This window comes from Octodon degus, unplaced genomic scaffold (assembly GCF_000260255.1).
Source record: "Octodon degus isolate 3935 unplaced genomic scaffold, OctDeg1.0 scaffold00103, whole genome shotgun sequence".
Taxonomy (NCBI): domain Eukaryota; kingdom Metazoa; phylum Chordata; class Mammalia; order Rodentia; family Octodontidae; genus Octodon; species Octodon degus.
The window spans coordinates 4,626,103-4,641,675 of NW_004524679.1; the positions used below are offsets into that span (position 1 = coordinate 4,626,103).

The following is a 15,573-nucleotide window of genomic DNA, read 5'->3' on the forward strand; positions in this document are numbered from 1 at the left end:
CTATTTTGAATATACAGATACAAAATATTCATTTGTATCCCCTTTTTTGTTTACTTTTCTCAGAGAAGGATATTCAATTGTCATTTAAATATCATAGGTGTGTGAATTCAGCAAAAAAGAGAAAGTAGGAGGAACTTTTGAAGATAGAGGGGTAAACAGAGTTCGTCAATAAAAATCAAATCGCACGAGCAATAATTGAAAGAATTAACAACTGGGACCTACTTTTATTGAGAAGTTTTTGCACTTCAAAAGAAATTGCCAACAAAGAGAAAAGACAAGCCAAGAATTTGGAAAATATCTTGACTAATAAGCATTCAGACAAAGGTCTGCTTTCTAGAATTTATGAAGAACTAAAAAACATTAGAGTCCCAAAATTTATGGGCCGAGTACTATAGACAGCAGGCCTCTTATTATGCCCGGGCCAGTCCACAGGGAATGTAGCAGCCCTGCCAGCCACTCAGGGCCAATAATGAGAAGTGGATAATACAGTATTTGCTTCAATGTGTGAGGGGAAAAAAAACTTTCTTAAATATATTGGTGCAGAAGACTTGATGAAGATCTTAATTTTGTTTTGGTGTAAAGCAGTGGCTTGTTTTTGTTTTATTTTTTGTGTTCTTTTTTTTGTAACTGTGCAAAATATCTATCACTAATGATAGGAGGTTAATATTTCTGTGTAGAAATGAAAATTGATCTGTTTTTAGTACCTAGTATAGATGTATACATTCCAGCAAATAGATTTGCAACTATTATGTGGTTGATGCTTTCTGATATAAATGTACCTTTTCAGGGGCCAGGGAGACGGCTCAGTGGAATAAGTGCTTCCCTGGCAGGCGCAAGAGCCTAAGTTCAATCCCTGGTTCCGCAAAAAAATAAATAAATAAAATAAATAAATAAATGTACCTTTTCAATGTATACTTTCACTTTTAAAATGCCTGTTCTGTACTTTACAATAAATGATATGGAACCTCCTGTGTCAGTAAGTTGGATATGTGGCTAAAAGATTCATAATATCTTAGCATTTATAAATTAAGATACATATACACAAATACCTAAGCCTTCCTCATGGATGACTGAGTTGTTTAACACTGACATGTTTTCCCCCCTTGCAGTACAGTGATAGATTTGATGACTTTTCCATTTGTTGTATTTGGCTATTTAAGCACGAGTAATCCTGATATCTTCAATTTTCCCCTTCTGTTTGATTAAAACTGCATGTGTATACAATGATATTTTCCCATACTTCCATTGCATTAACAATTAAGTTTCATTTTATGCATGACCACTGTATCAGACTTGTAATGCTGCTATAACAGTTAACCTTTCTCTTTTAATTTGAGAATTACTTGATTTCAAATACTGTTTCAGCGTAACTGATTTATTTCCATAATTTTATTGAGAAGTACATAGCATGAGACAGTTTCAATCAAATTGGTAGGACAGTTCCAATAAATAACACATTGCATACTGCCTTCCTAGTAGTTGTTTGTTGTGCGAGATGCAGACTTGATGTCCTACTTACAAACACTATGAGAACAAATCACTCTATTCCTTGAATTAAGAGAATGTAGCTATATATCTACTCTAACCATTTTGAATACACAGATACAAAGTGGATATTCATCTATACCCCCTTCTTTTGGTTAGTTAAATCATTTAAATATTATACATGTGTGTACTCAGCAAAATATTCCAAAACAGTCCAGTAGTCGATAATAGTATTGAGTCTTCCACTTAACTGGCAGTGTCAGAAGTTGTTGACCTGAGTCTCCTACAGCTCAACATAACAACATGGCTTTGTTACTTTTACTTCATTTTTACACTTTTCTGCTGGATGGTTAAGTCCAAGATAAAGTAAGATCTATGTAACAACAATTGTAGCTTTTTGATCTGATAAGGTCAGTCAAATCCTCTCATGATTTATCCTGAGACCCAGTACCTCAGTTTCTAGATCCTTTGTCAGTGTCAGCAATGTGGATGAGTCACGGCCATTGCTTGGCCAATGTGCTCTCTGTAAAAGCCTGAAACAATGTTTTCTCTCCAAGTGACTCTCCTTAGGCACACTCTACATCATTGATCACATTCCTCTTTGGCCACATAATCTCCTTGATCAGAAAATTTAGGACACAACTGAGTTACATGATGTTACAATACAAGTTCTCATATGTCCTGAGTCTTCCTTGACCTTGGAAGGCTAGGGCCAAAATGTTGGCTTTCCTTGTGGCCCTCTGTTTTCTCTAATTCTTGGTATACACATTTAGGTTATTAACCTTCCAGAAGAGAAGGTTATTGTTATTGCCATATAACCTAGAGTGTTGAGCTTAACCTCACATTCTGTCTGAATATAAAACACCTTAGCAACAGATATTTTTCATAAAGTATTGGTGTGTTAAATTTTACATCCCTACGGAATATGACAAAAAATTAAAAAATTAAAATATAATTGAAAACTAGGAATTAAAAATTACAAATGTTTGCACATAAGTCCAGAAATCTAACCATATACAACATTGTTGCAGTACAGTCCCACAACACTTCTTTTCCTGTCTCCTGCCTTCATTCACCACCCTCTTACTTTTTAAACAATCATCTACCCTAGACACAGCATGGCAGCAATTGGTGTGTCATGACAAGAAGCATGGATTCAGAAGACTGGAATGACAAGCATCCCAAGCATGAACCTACTATTACAAATTGGCAACTTTAGTGCAGTTGGATAGTTCACAGGTGTCAGTATATACAGTTATTCAAGGTGGGAATCCTACCAATTAACTGCTAAGTTCAAAAATCTTCTGAAGATTCTCAGGATCATTGCCTTACCCATCTTGTACATATAACTACTTGGCTTGCGTCTGCCATGTTTCCTACCTCTTCACCTTGCTCTCTCTTCATTGTCTATTCCTCAGGTTCTTACTTTCCTTTTAATTGTATTATACTTTTCTGTTTGTATTCTTTTGAGTTCTTGTTCTAGGGAAACTATACTATATTTATACATGTGTTTCTGGTTAATTTCACTTATGAGTATGTCTTAAAGTGGCATCCACTTAAGTATAAAAGCCTCGAGTTTATCATTCCTTATAACTAAGTAATACTCCATTGTATAAAGGTACCACATCTTCTTCATCCATTCCTCTGGTGATGGGCATCTTGGCTGATTCCAAGGTTTGGCTATCACAAATACTGCTGCTATAAACATAGGCACACATATATCACTATGATAGGATGTTTTCAGATACTCCAGGAAAATTCCCAGTAGAGGAGTAGCTAGTTTAAATGGAATTTCCAGTTCTAGTTTTCTAAGGAGTCTCCACACTGATTTCCATAATAGTTGCAGCAGTCTACATTCCCACAAGAAGTAAAGAAAGATTCCTTTCTCCCCACAGGCTCTCCAACATTTGTTGTTGGTTGATTTCTTTATGATAGCCATTCTTTCTGGGGTGAGATGATATCTCAATGTAGGTTTTATTTGCATTACACGAATGGCTAGTGATATGGAGCATTTTTTCATATGTTTATTGGCTTCTTTAATTTCATCCTCTGAGAAGTGTGTGTTCATCTTGGATGACTATTCCTGGGCTAGGTCTTTAAACTTTGGGGACCTAGTGTTTATTAGTTCTTTAATAGTTCCAGAGAGCAAATCTTTGTCTGAGTACTTGTCAAGATTTTTTCAAATTTGTTGGTTGTCTTTTTACTTTGTTGGTAATTTCTATTAATGTGCAAAAACTGCTCAGTTACAGGAGGTCTCAGTTGGTAATGCTTTCAATTGTTTCCCATGCGACTGGATTTTTGTTCATGAACTCATTGCCTACCCCAATGTCTTCAAGAGTTCCTCCTACTTTCTCTTCAAGGATATCCAGTGTTTCTTTTTTAATGTTTAGATCTGTAATACATTTTAATTTTAGATTAGTGCATGGTGATAGACCTGGGTTAAGTTTTAGTTTTTGGCATGTAGAGGGCCAGTTTTTAAAGCACCATTAGGAAAACAGGCTATGTTTCTTCAGTGAGTATGTTTGGCTGCTTTGTCAAATATAAGATGCCTGAGTGTGTTTGTAGAGGCTTCAGGGTCTTCTAATCTAGTCCATTGATTCTCATGTCTGTTTTATTTCCAGTACCATGCTAATTTTATCACAGTAGCCTTGTAGTATAGTTTCAACTCAGGAATTGTAATGCCTCCTGCCTTGTCTTTGTTGACCAAGACTGCCATTGCTATTCTAGGTCTTTTATGGTTCCAAATAAATTTTAGGAATTTCTCTAGGTCTGTGTGGAATGCTGGTGGTACTTTGAAAGGGATTGCATTAAATCTGTACAGCAATTTTGGGAGTATGGCCATCTACACAATGTTGTTTCTTCCTATCCAAGAGCATGGAATGTCTTTCCATTTTCTGAACCCCTCTGCAATCTCTTTCTTAAGAGTAGAGTAATTCTCCTTGAAAAGTTCTTTCACTTCTTTAGTTAGAAGAATTCCAAGCTATTTCGTTTTCCACGATGTTATTGTAAAAGATATTGTTTCCATAATTTCTCCCTCAGTGTGTTTGCTTTCTGTGTAGAGGAATGCTATTGACTTAGGGTATTGATTTTGTATCCTGCTATGCTACTGAGTTTCTCTATTAATTCCAGGAGCTTCTTGGTGGAGTTATTTCGGTCTTCCAATTAAAGTATCATGTCATCTGCAAATAATGATAATTTAACTTCTTCTTTACCTATTGTTATTCCTTTTATTTCTTTCTCTTGTCTAATGGATCTAGTTAATGATTCCAGAACAATATTGAATACAAGTGATGATAGAGGACATCCTTCTCTTCTACCAGATATACCAGCAAAAGTTTTCAGTTTTTCCCCATTTAGAATTATGTCAGCTGTTGGGTTTTCATAAATGGCTTTTACCAGATAGAAGGAGAGGCCATCTGTTCCAATTTTCTGTAGAACTTTGAATATGAATGAGTGTTGGACTTTGTCAAAAACATTTTCTGCATCAATTGAGATGATCGTGTGGGTTTTAGATTTCACGCAATTGATATAGTGTATTACATTTATAAATTTTCGAATATTGAACTATCCTTGTATCTCTGGGATGAATCCTACCTAGTCATGTTGTATGATCTTCTTGATAATTTGCTGTATTCTATTTGCTAGGATTTTATTAAGAATATTTGCATCTATGTTCACGATGGAGATTGTTCTGTAGTTCTCTTTTTTAGTTACGACTTTCCCTGGTTTTATATCAGTATGATACTTGCCTCCAGGACTAACTTTGTTAAGATTGCTTCATTTTCAATTTCATTGAAGATTTTGAGGAGCATAGGGACTACATCTTCAGTAAATTTCTTATAGAATTCACCTGTGAATCCATCTGGAAGTGGACTTTTCTTTCTTGGTAGGTTTTTTATTACATTTCGTATTTACTTGGCTGTTATTGGATATTCAGAGTGGTTATATCTTGTCGATTCAGCCCTGGTAATTTGTACCTTTCTAGGAATCTGTCCATTTCTTCTGTGTATTCTATTCTGTGAGAGTAAAGATTCTCAAAGTAGCTATTGATAATCTGAATTTCCACTGAGTCTGTGGTAATTACACCCTTTTCATTCCTTATTGCGTGTATTTGAAGTTTTTTATTTCCTCTTTTTGATGAAGTTAGCTAGGGGCTTATGGATTTTATTTAATTTTTCAAAGAACCAGCTTTTTGCTTTTTTAATTCTTTGGATTGTTTTCTTCGTCACAATTGAATTAATTTCTGCTCTAATCTTTATGATTTCCTCCCGTCTTTGGGCTCTGGATTTGGTTTGCTCTTCTTTTTCCAGTTGTTGAAGGTGCAGCATTACGGTAGTTATTTGTTCCCATTCTGTTTTCCTAATGTGTGAGTTCACAGCTATGAATTTCCCTCTGAGAACTACTTTCATCGTATCCCATAAATTACGATAAATCGTGCTTGATTTTCATTGAATTATAGATACTGTTGAATTTCTTATTTAATTTCATCTGTGACCCATTGGTTGCTGAGTAGGGTGTCATTTAATTTTCATGTACTGAAAGTTTTTTTCTGGTTTCTTTTGTCATTTATTTCCAGTTTCATTGCACTTTGGCCAGATAATATGCCTGAGATAATTTCTGTTTTCTTGCATAGACTTCAGCATGGCCTGTGGACAAGTATGTGGTCTATTTTAGAAAATGACCCATGTGTAACTGAGAAAAATGTGTATTCAGCTGAGTTTGGGTGGAACACTGTGTATGTCCACCAAGTCTATTTGTTTCAAGCTGTGGTTCAGTTCTGTTATTTCTTTGCTAAGTTTTTGTTTGGTTGAACTATCCTTTTGGGATAAGGGGTTGTTAAGGTCTCCTGCTAAGATTGTGGTATTGGATATTAGATTTTTCATGTCCATTAAGATTTGCTTTATATATTTTGGTGCTCCCGTGTTTGGTGCATACATATTTATGAGTGTTACCTCTTCCTCTTGTATGTTTCCCCTAACTAGTATATAGTGGCCTTCTTTATTTGGCTTGATCATTGTTGGTTTGAAGTTGAGACTGTCTGAGAATAGAATTGATATTCTTGCTTTTTTCTGATGTGCTGAGGTGTGTAATATTGTATTCTATCCTTTGACTTTCAGCGTATGAATGTCTTCATGAATTTAATGTGTTTCTTGTATACAGCATATTTTTGGATATTGTTTCCTAATCCACTGTGCCAGTTTATTTCTATTACTTGATGAATTGAATCCATTTGCATTGATAGTTATAATTGAGATGTGTCAAGTTATGATTTGCATGTCATTTACATTTTGTTTATTCCTTTTTCTTAATTTTTTTACTGAATATATACAATTTATTTAATAAATTAATGTCATTCAAAATACAGTGCCAGAACATTATGCAGTTTAACATGTTAGTAATGTTTGTCATGAGGCACCTTTGCTCATATTAGACTGGCGGCGCCCCACTACTGCTAGTGGTTCCTGGGATTAATGTCAGAGTAACCCTAGTTATCGGCTCTTCTGCACAGCTAGTGCAGGAAATTCCTGAACTGTTCACCTTCCTAATCCTACCCCCCAACACGCACACATCAGGTTAAAAAAAACACCCTAACAGCTAACAGATAACTATACACAATCACTCTACAGTAATGCTTGTTATTAAATTAGATGTAATGACCTGGTTAACCCACTCTACGTCTTTAAGATGGAGAAGTACATCAGCAGCAGATAGTTATATGCATGAGTCAATGTTAATGTAATACGGAAGTGGAGACATTTACTGATGAAAGCTCCACAGACCTGCACAATGAGGGGCTAGCAATTTGTGTTGCAAGCCCAGGAACTTAAGTGCACACCTGGTAAATCACCAGTTGGCTGGACAACCTGTATTCTAGAAAGACAAATATAAGTTAGTGGAAAGAGAATACATGCACCTAATAGAGTCAGACTGATCCTGCAGTCATAGCTTTCCCTGTGTGATACCATAAAATTATGGAAGCTCTTCCTCACTTATAGTATAGGATTTATACTTTTCTATACCAACATGGACTTTAGTGTTAAGTGCAGCTGAATTAATTACACTGGAATAATTGTATTTCAGAAATTCAGAACAGAAGCATAGGAATGAAACACATATACTAAAATAACCTCAGCACAATTTGTGATATACCACACTAGGAACAGGAAACTACTTTTATAAGTAAATGTTTTGAACTGTACATACACAGGACTAACAATGTTAGATAATCCAGACTCTCATGTCCTCATGATAAACAAAAGTTTCTCAATTATTGAATAATCTATTTCATATTATGGAAGCATATCTTTCTGTAAGACTCACTGATATATATTATACTGATACAAATATTAAGTAGGGCATAAAAATATAATTTATCAAAGATAGATTTTATGTACTTATATTGTCTTTTCATAACCTCTTTTCCTTAGCAAAGGAAATGACAAAGCACATAGATCAGGTGTGCTCCCTGAACTCCCCAACTATACAGGTGGAAGGGCAACCATTTCTCCATGCAGTTCAAACTCCTCTGTCCCATCTGGTGAAAAAAGGTAAGTTGGTGGTTTCCATGAAGATTCTTCAATACAGGATGGATAAAGTTTCCCCACAGTGCATCGAAAATCTCTCCCTAAGTCCCACAGTACACGTTTAGATATATGCTGCCTCAGAGACCACTGATCAAGTTGCAGATCATACTAGTAGGTGACATATTTAGCTCGCTCATTTAAGTGGGTTTCTCGCATAAACACACAAAGAGAATTTGAGATCACAACAGCTTTAACACAGGGGTCAGAGTACCTCTTAGCAGGAATGCTGGCTGCCATTTTCCACTCATTTTTATTCACATCATAAATTTCCACAGTTAGTGAAGACCCATCTACAGTGCCAGAGGGGAGTCTTATGCCAGAATTGGTAGCAATATGTAACCCTCCAATGTAGAAAATTTTATCACCAAAAACTGCAGCTGAAGCAAAGGATCTGCTAGTCTGTCTCATGGCCATTTCTACCCAAGAATCAGACCTTGGAAAGTAACAGTACATGAGGTTCACTGTCATCACGTAAATGCAGTCATGTACCACAACTGCTGCACTCCACTGCCAAGCACAAGGCAAAGGGCTTACCATTGTCCACTCATCCTTCTCAGTGTCATACCTTTCTACAGTCCTCCAATTAAGTTCTCCACCTACACTATCCCCTCCAATTGCATAGATATAGCCTTCACAGCAAACCAAAGATAGCCTTACTTGGACAAAAAGCATTGGAGTCTTTGGAAACCAGGTATTTTGCTGTGCATCAAACCAATAAAAGCAATTCACAGTTCTGAAGGCAGTCTGAAGTTTACTAGTTTTACTGCGATTTGTTTTTGTGTTTTTCATAGGAACTTGGCCCCCTGCTATGTAGATGTCATTATCAGGTGTTACAACAGTTCCAACCTTATGCAAATCAGCTGGTGGGCTGCAAAGCTTCTAACCTTTTTCTGCTTGGGGGCTGTAACAGACAGAAGAGTAAAGACTACAAGGACTTTCTGACAATGCTTCAATGAAAATCATCATCTCTTCTTTAGTCATCCCAAGTCTTGGTTTGAAAAACTTGGGCATGGAATTATAAAGACCCTGAACTACCACAGACTTATCATTGGGTGATAGACCTTGAAAGCAAGCTCTCTGTGTTACTTCTGAAAGTGCATTGATTCTGATTTGGCTAAGAACTGAAGACAAATACTGGGATCGTGATTCTGTGTTGTACTCCAGCCATAGCATAGCAGCTTCTCGAACTGTTTCTTCCTTTTCTACATTTAAATTGTCACTACTGAGAATGTCTATCAGCAGGTCATGTGACAACTGCATGAATGCTTCCTGGTGATAGACAGCGGTGAACTTGTGCTCCACCATTCTTTTAGCACTTCATTTTAATTCTTCACAACTGAAGAGATCAGCAAAACTCAATAATCGCACACAATTCTCTGCATTTATCTTCTTAATTAAATATTCTCAACAACGTTGTAACACATCTTCTACCTGAAGTAAGAGCTACATGTTGCAAGAACCATCTTATGACAAGGGAATTCAGTGCCCTCAACAATTAAAACTATGTCAGTAAACAACTGCTGTTCATAAAAGTTTCAACTGTTCCAACAAGGACACAGCATATTCAGTATTGATCTGCCTCTCGTCTTGAGTGGACATGACTCTATTCCATTAATATCTCCTGAAGCAGATTAGAAAAGTCAGTCTTGATGGAAAGTCTAGTAAATATTTCACAAATGAAGGAGAGAGTTGGCTTGCTGTCGTTATCTGCAGCATTCAGAACCAAGACCAACAAACCACTACTGAATATCCTGTTATAAGCTTAAAATCACCACTAGGTCATCTTGTGTTAATTAGGTTCTTCAGAGTTTTTCAACACAGTCTGCAGACATCATGCTCACATTTCCAATTATGTAACTCATGAGTAAAAGACAGAAATACAGGAGGTAGATTTGTGGCCACATCCTACGTTCTGAGGATCTCTGGGAGAACTGTGAAAGCGCCAGAGCTGAGCCCCAGAGCAAATGTGTGGAGGTGTGTTTAAGTCTTCAACAGCGGCCTGTGGGGTCCAGCCGGCCTGTGCACGGGGCCAGGCCGCTCTCCTGCTCCATCCCGCGGAGGAAGCTGGCTCCGCTGCCTCTGCCTTCTGGCTTCCTCCCTGTGCCTCCTGGCCCCTCAGCCGATGCGGACAGGGCTGTGTTTTCCTGTGCTTAATTGTTTGCCCTATTTAGTTGGTTGCTTCTGATCTCATTTGTGTAATTCTGATCATTTTGATGCCTCTCTGAAAATTCTTTGTTCCAGAGAGGAGCCTATGTATGGTTGGCTTTGTCGTCATGAATTTCTTTATTTGTTCTTGGTCAAGAAAGTATTTAACTTCTCCATCAAACTTGAAAGGGAGTTGTGCAGGGCTTAGAAGTCTGGGCTGGAATTTTTTTTCATAGAAAACTTGAAGTACTGTGCTCCATGCTCTTCTTGCTTTCATGGTTTGTGAAGAGAAGTCATCCATAATTCTGATGGGTTTTCCTTTGAATGTGACCAGCCTCTTTTCTCTGATGGCTTTCAGTATATTATTCTTGTGCTGGATTCCTGGGATCTTGACTATTATAGGTCTCAGTTTGTTTTTAATTGGGCTGGGTGTACTTGGCATTCTGTATGCTTCGTTTACCTGAATATCAGCATGTTTCCTCAAATTTGGGAAGTTTTCTGCTATTACTTCTGCCCATAATTTTTAATGACATTTTTATTGACTCCTTCTTTCTCATTAATACCTATTAGTCTCACATTGTTCATCTTTGCATCATCTTGCAAGTATTGATTTTTTTTCCTGAATCCTAGTTGTATTTAACAGATCTTTTCTTATCTCTTCACTAGCTGCACCACCATCTTCAAGATCTGAAAGTCTGTTGACTTTCACTCAAACAGTTTTGCAACCTTGTGATTGAGATTTTAAGTTCCTCTATATCTCTTTGACTCTCCTTCATGCAATCTATTTCTTTCCTGTATTGCTAATTCAAGCAATCTGTCATTTTTCTAATCTCTATTTTTTTATCGGTGTTTCCTTTAGAAGCAGTTATTAATTCTTTTACTGCAGAGGGTTTTTTTTTTTCAGAATGTGTTTCCTCCCTATGTTTCTGTATTTGATTCTTTACATCAGATGCTATGATTTCAGTTAATTCTTTTATTATTTCAGTAAAGTATTCCACTCTGAGTTCCTCTATAATTTTCTGCTGTTGCTCTTTTACTTTCCACGCTATTAATTCATCCATTTCAGCTGAGCTAGTGTCCTGTGCCTTTGTTCTGGGTAGGCATTGGGTTTCCTCCATATATTTCTGCCTTTGATTCCTTACTGAAGATGCTACTGATTCCAGGATTTCTTTTTTCATTTCTAATCTGAGTTCCTCTATACTTCTCTGTATTTGTTTCTTTATTTCAGAAGGTGTTGATTCATTGATTTCAGCTGCATGATTCCCAATTTGTTCTGTTAGTGTCCTCTGCACATGTTATGGGTGGGCTCAGGGTCTGAGATTGCATTTTGCTCCTTCTCATTGTCATTTTCTATAGCACTCTCTTCTGAGCTTTGTTGTACACCTTTGGTTCAGTTATAACCTTACCACATACTGAAATTCAGGTGCAGATCTACAAAGTTTGAATTTATCCAGTTGTGGCTGGCTTAGTTCTGGCTGCTGTGCTCAGCTCCTTCCTGCTCCCACCCTGGGGAGTGAACCTGTAGTGCCCCTCTGGCAAGATGTTCTGCTCCTGGACTAGCTGGGTGTTTCTGTCCCTTACTCTCTCTGCAGGGACTGCAGCTGCAGAGTTTCACCCTAGGTGTGTGTGCCAGGCCTGAGGTGAGCCTGAAGGGGACAAGATAGAGTAGGGGGGAGAGGAAGCTGTCATGCCAGCCCCACCCCTGGGGTGTGCTGAGAAGCTGATTGAGACCAGGTGTGTGCACCTGTAATCCCAGCACTTGGTGGGCTATAAACAGGAGGCTCACTATGAATCTGATCTATGCAGTGAGACCTTATAGACCCTGTCCTAAATACAAAAAAAAGAGATGTGTTTCATGTAAAGCAGCTCTGTCAATGTATTTAATAATAATATCAATGTTACTTTCTAAATGTAGGATAGAAAAGTGAATAGCATGCAAAAAATATAGCTACATTACATCTGCCATTGAAATAAAATTGGGGTATGGAAACGTTCAAGCTTTTTTTCTTTTTATCCATTTTGCAGTATAGATGAGCTTTGTTTTGTAAATGCACAAGTCCAGTCATTGAATAAAGTTAATTTTATTTATGTACTTGAAATCATTTTATTACTCTTTAACACTCATGCTGAAGTTCGATATTTGTTGAGATCTGTTGTTTTACACTTTGCATATTTCTTAGCTCTTGGATATGACTATATTAGACTACATGCAAATCCAGTCTGTCTTGCCATTGTCTGTGGGAATACAGGTTTGACCCAGCCAGTATAGAATTAGCTCTGTCGGGGTGAAAAGGCCTGTGCTATGTGTCATCCTTGATTGTGTTCCTTCAAGGAGCATTGCACTGTAAGTACATCAGAATAACAACTGGATGAGCTGCAACAGTATCACTTTGCCAATGTTCCACATAATACTAATGCCTATTTTGTGTGAATGATATGTTGGAATACAGTGCTAATATCCAAGAAAACCATAACTGCTTCATAACATAGAATAATAATATGTAGTTTTGTAGTTTTATAAACATGAGCTCAATGAGTAAGTATTTTTGATATGCTTTAGCGATAGCTAAAGAAAACAGATCATTAAAGTTCTACAAATAAACCACTACTGTTATGGACTACTGATGTATATTACATTATTTTGCTGAATTCATGCACCTAACAATATTTAAATGGCAATGGAATACCCATCTCTGACAAAACTGAACAAAAAAAGAGATACAAATGAAGAACTATTTTGTATATATATATATACAAAATAGGATAGATATACAGCTACTTTCTCTCAATTCAATGAGAAGAAAGATTTGTACTAATAGTGGTTGTACAGGATATCATGTCTACATATTGTGCTATGAATAACCAATATGAAGAGTAGGGTATTGACATGAACAATTCTAGTATTTTTCATGATACTGTTATGTAGATGACCTTTGAGGAAAATGGTGCATTTATTAATCAAACTGAATAAATAGTTCATTTAGATTCAGTATCATAACTAAAAAATCAGAGGCTGTTGATTTTGATTCATTTAAGTTTTAAAATCTTTATTAATTGGAAACGGTATAATTATTTATATTTCACAGTGCCTTCCTAGACCTTCCACTTTAGGTTCTGTTGCAAAAAGCACCAGGTAAGCACAATGTAAGGGCATATATAAATAAATATTTCAGTACATTAATGTTCTTCTTTTGAGGTTTTTGTGGTTGTATACTCACAAAAGCAATCTGCTACCACTTCCCCAAATTATATTTTGTTATTTATGCCACCATTTTAGTGGAAAGTCTGTTAACTTGTTCTGGGTGATGATTTTTTATTTTATTTTTAATTAAAGAAAGAAATTGATGAGTAGATTGCTGCTGTAACTGAACTATATCCAAACGTTTTTGTATTTTCTCAAACGTATGGAAATGTTACAGGTAAGAAAGGACAGTTACATAGTTTTCAAGTTGTAGGAAATCCTTTGCTCAGAAACGACAAAAGCTTTCACAGTTGGTTTATGGGATTGACAGGACTTTTATTTCCCTCCAAAGCTGTGATTCATTTTTCTTACTCTTAACTATAATAATTCAGTAAGAATATTATGGGTAAATCTTATAATAATTTTTTCTTAGATAACTGTTATATGCTGAAAAAAGAAAAATTATAAGGAATACTGGCAGTATGTTTTGATAAAAAGTATGTGCATCAGTGAAATGTTAACTGTATAGCAAATAACTTCTCATAAACTATGCAGAAACCAATATTTTTCTGATTTATAATAATTTAATAACTGATGCTGCATTTTTTTTTGCAAATTTAAAAGGTTTGTGTGGGGCTGGCCAAATAGCTAAGTGGATTAAAGTGCCTGTGAGCATGCACAAGGGCTGGGGGTTCAAAACCTGGGCTTGATGTGCTGGACCCACCTCCAGGTTGCGCTGAGATGGCCATTGAGAATGAGTATGGTGGTGTCTGCCTATAATCCCAGCTCGTGGGAGGCTGTAAACAGGCAGATCACTATGAGTCCCATCTAGTAGTAAGACCCTGAACACCCTGTAGATAATTTCTTAAAATATAAAAAAAAAGTTTGTGTGTTATACATGATTTTAACTAGTTCATATTTTGAGTTAAGATGAATGCATTAAAGCAGCATCAAATCAGTTTTGTTTATTCATTTTCTATAATGTGCTGATCCTTTAAAAATTCCTACTTATTTCTACAACAAAGGAAAATATTCAAAAATACTGTTTTCATTTTCACACACAGTGCTGAAGACACTGTAAGCACCAAATCATAGCTCATAAAGTCAGGTACTGAGATAGCTACCCATAAAGAGGAATCCATTGAGTGTATGGCGTTGGTGAGCTGACGAGCATGTATTGTAGAAGGCATCATATAGAAGGCAAAATTGGCAAGTCTTCATTGAGAAATATGAAATGTATCCCCATACATAATATGGTACATGATGTAATGTACCTTTTTAAAAAATAATTTTATTGAAAAACAAATAGCAATGAGACAATTTCAAAACCGACTAATAACACAGTTTCAGTAATCAATACATTGTATATTTTTGTCTTAGTGGTTATTCATTGTACAAGATGCAGACATGATACCATATCCACAAACACTATTAGAACAAATCTCTCTATTCATTTAATTAAGAGAATGCAGCTGTGTATCTATCCTAACAATTTTGAGTATACAGATACAAAATGGTCCTGCATTTGTATCCCTTTTTTTGGATAGTTTTGTCAGAGAAGGGCATTCCATTGTAATTAAATATTGTAGGTACTTGAATTCATCAGAATATCCCAATAGATTCCAGTAGTCCACAATAGTAGTAGATTTTCCATAAGACTGGCAATGTCAGAAGTTGTTGACTTGAGCCTTTTATAGCTCAGCATATTAATATGGCTTTACTTTTAATAATTTTCTGCTGGATGATTAAGACCAAGATTAAGCAAGAGCTATAGAACAAGAAATGTAACTTTTGTATCTGATAAGATCAGTCAAATCCCCTCGGGATTTATCCTGAAACCCTGTACTGCAGTTTGTAAACCTTTTGTCAGTACCTGCTTTTGATCAGTTTTCATTTTAAAGTGCTATGTACTTGCTCTTTAATGTTTCATTGACTGTTATATTTCTTTTTATATATTTACTGCAGCACATTTATGTGTTTGTGTTTTAAATATTACTTTTTTATTGTGCAAGATAATAAATTATACAACATAAAAAATGAAACCCCAAAATTAAGCCATTCACCAAAATATTTCAGTGTTTGTGTGCTTTGATAATCAGTGTTAGGTGTGTTAAAATTGACAATATAAAGGGGCTCTTTCAGCCTTGAGCTTGTCAAGTTCTGGAATAAGGAATTTTT

The 15,573-nt window shown here is 36.1% G+C and overlaps 1 pseudogene; it reads right to left on the reverse strand.

Moving 5' to 3' along the window:
* Positions 1–7,964: 7,964 nt before the first annotated feature.
* On the reverse strand, positions 7,965–9,726 carry LOC101589578 (annotated as a pseudogene).
* Positions 9,727–15,573: the final 5,847 nt, after the last annotated feature.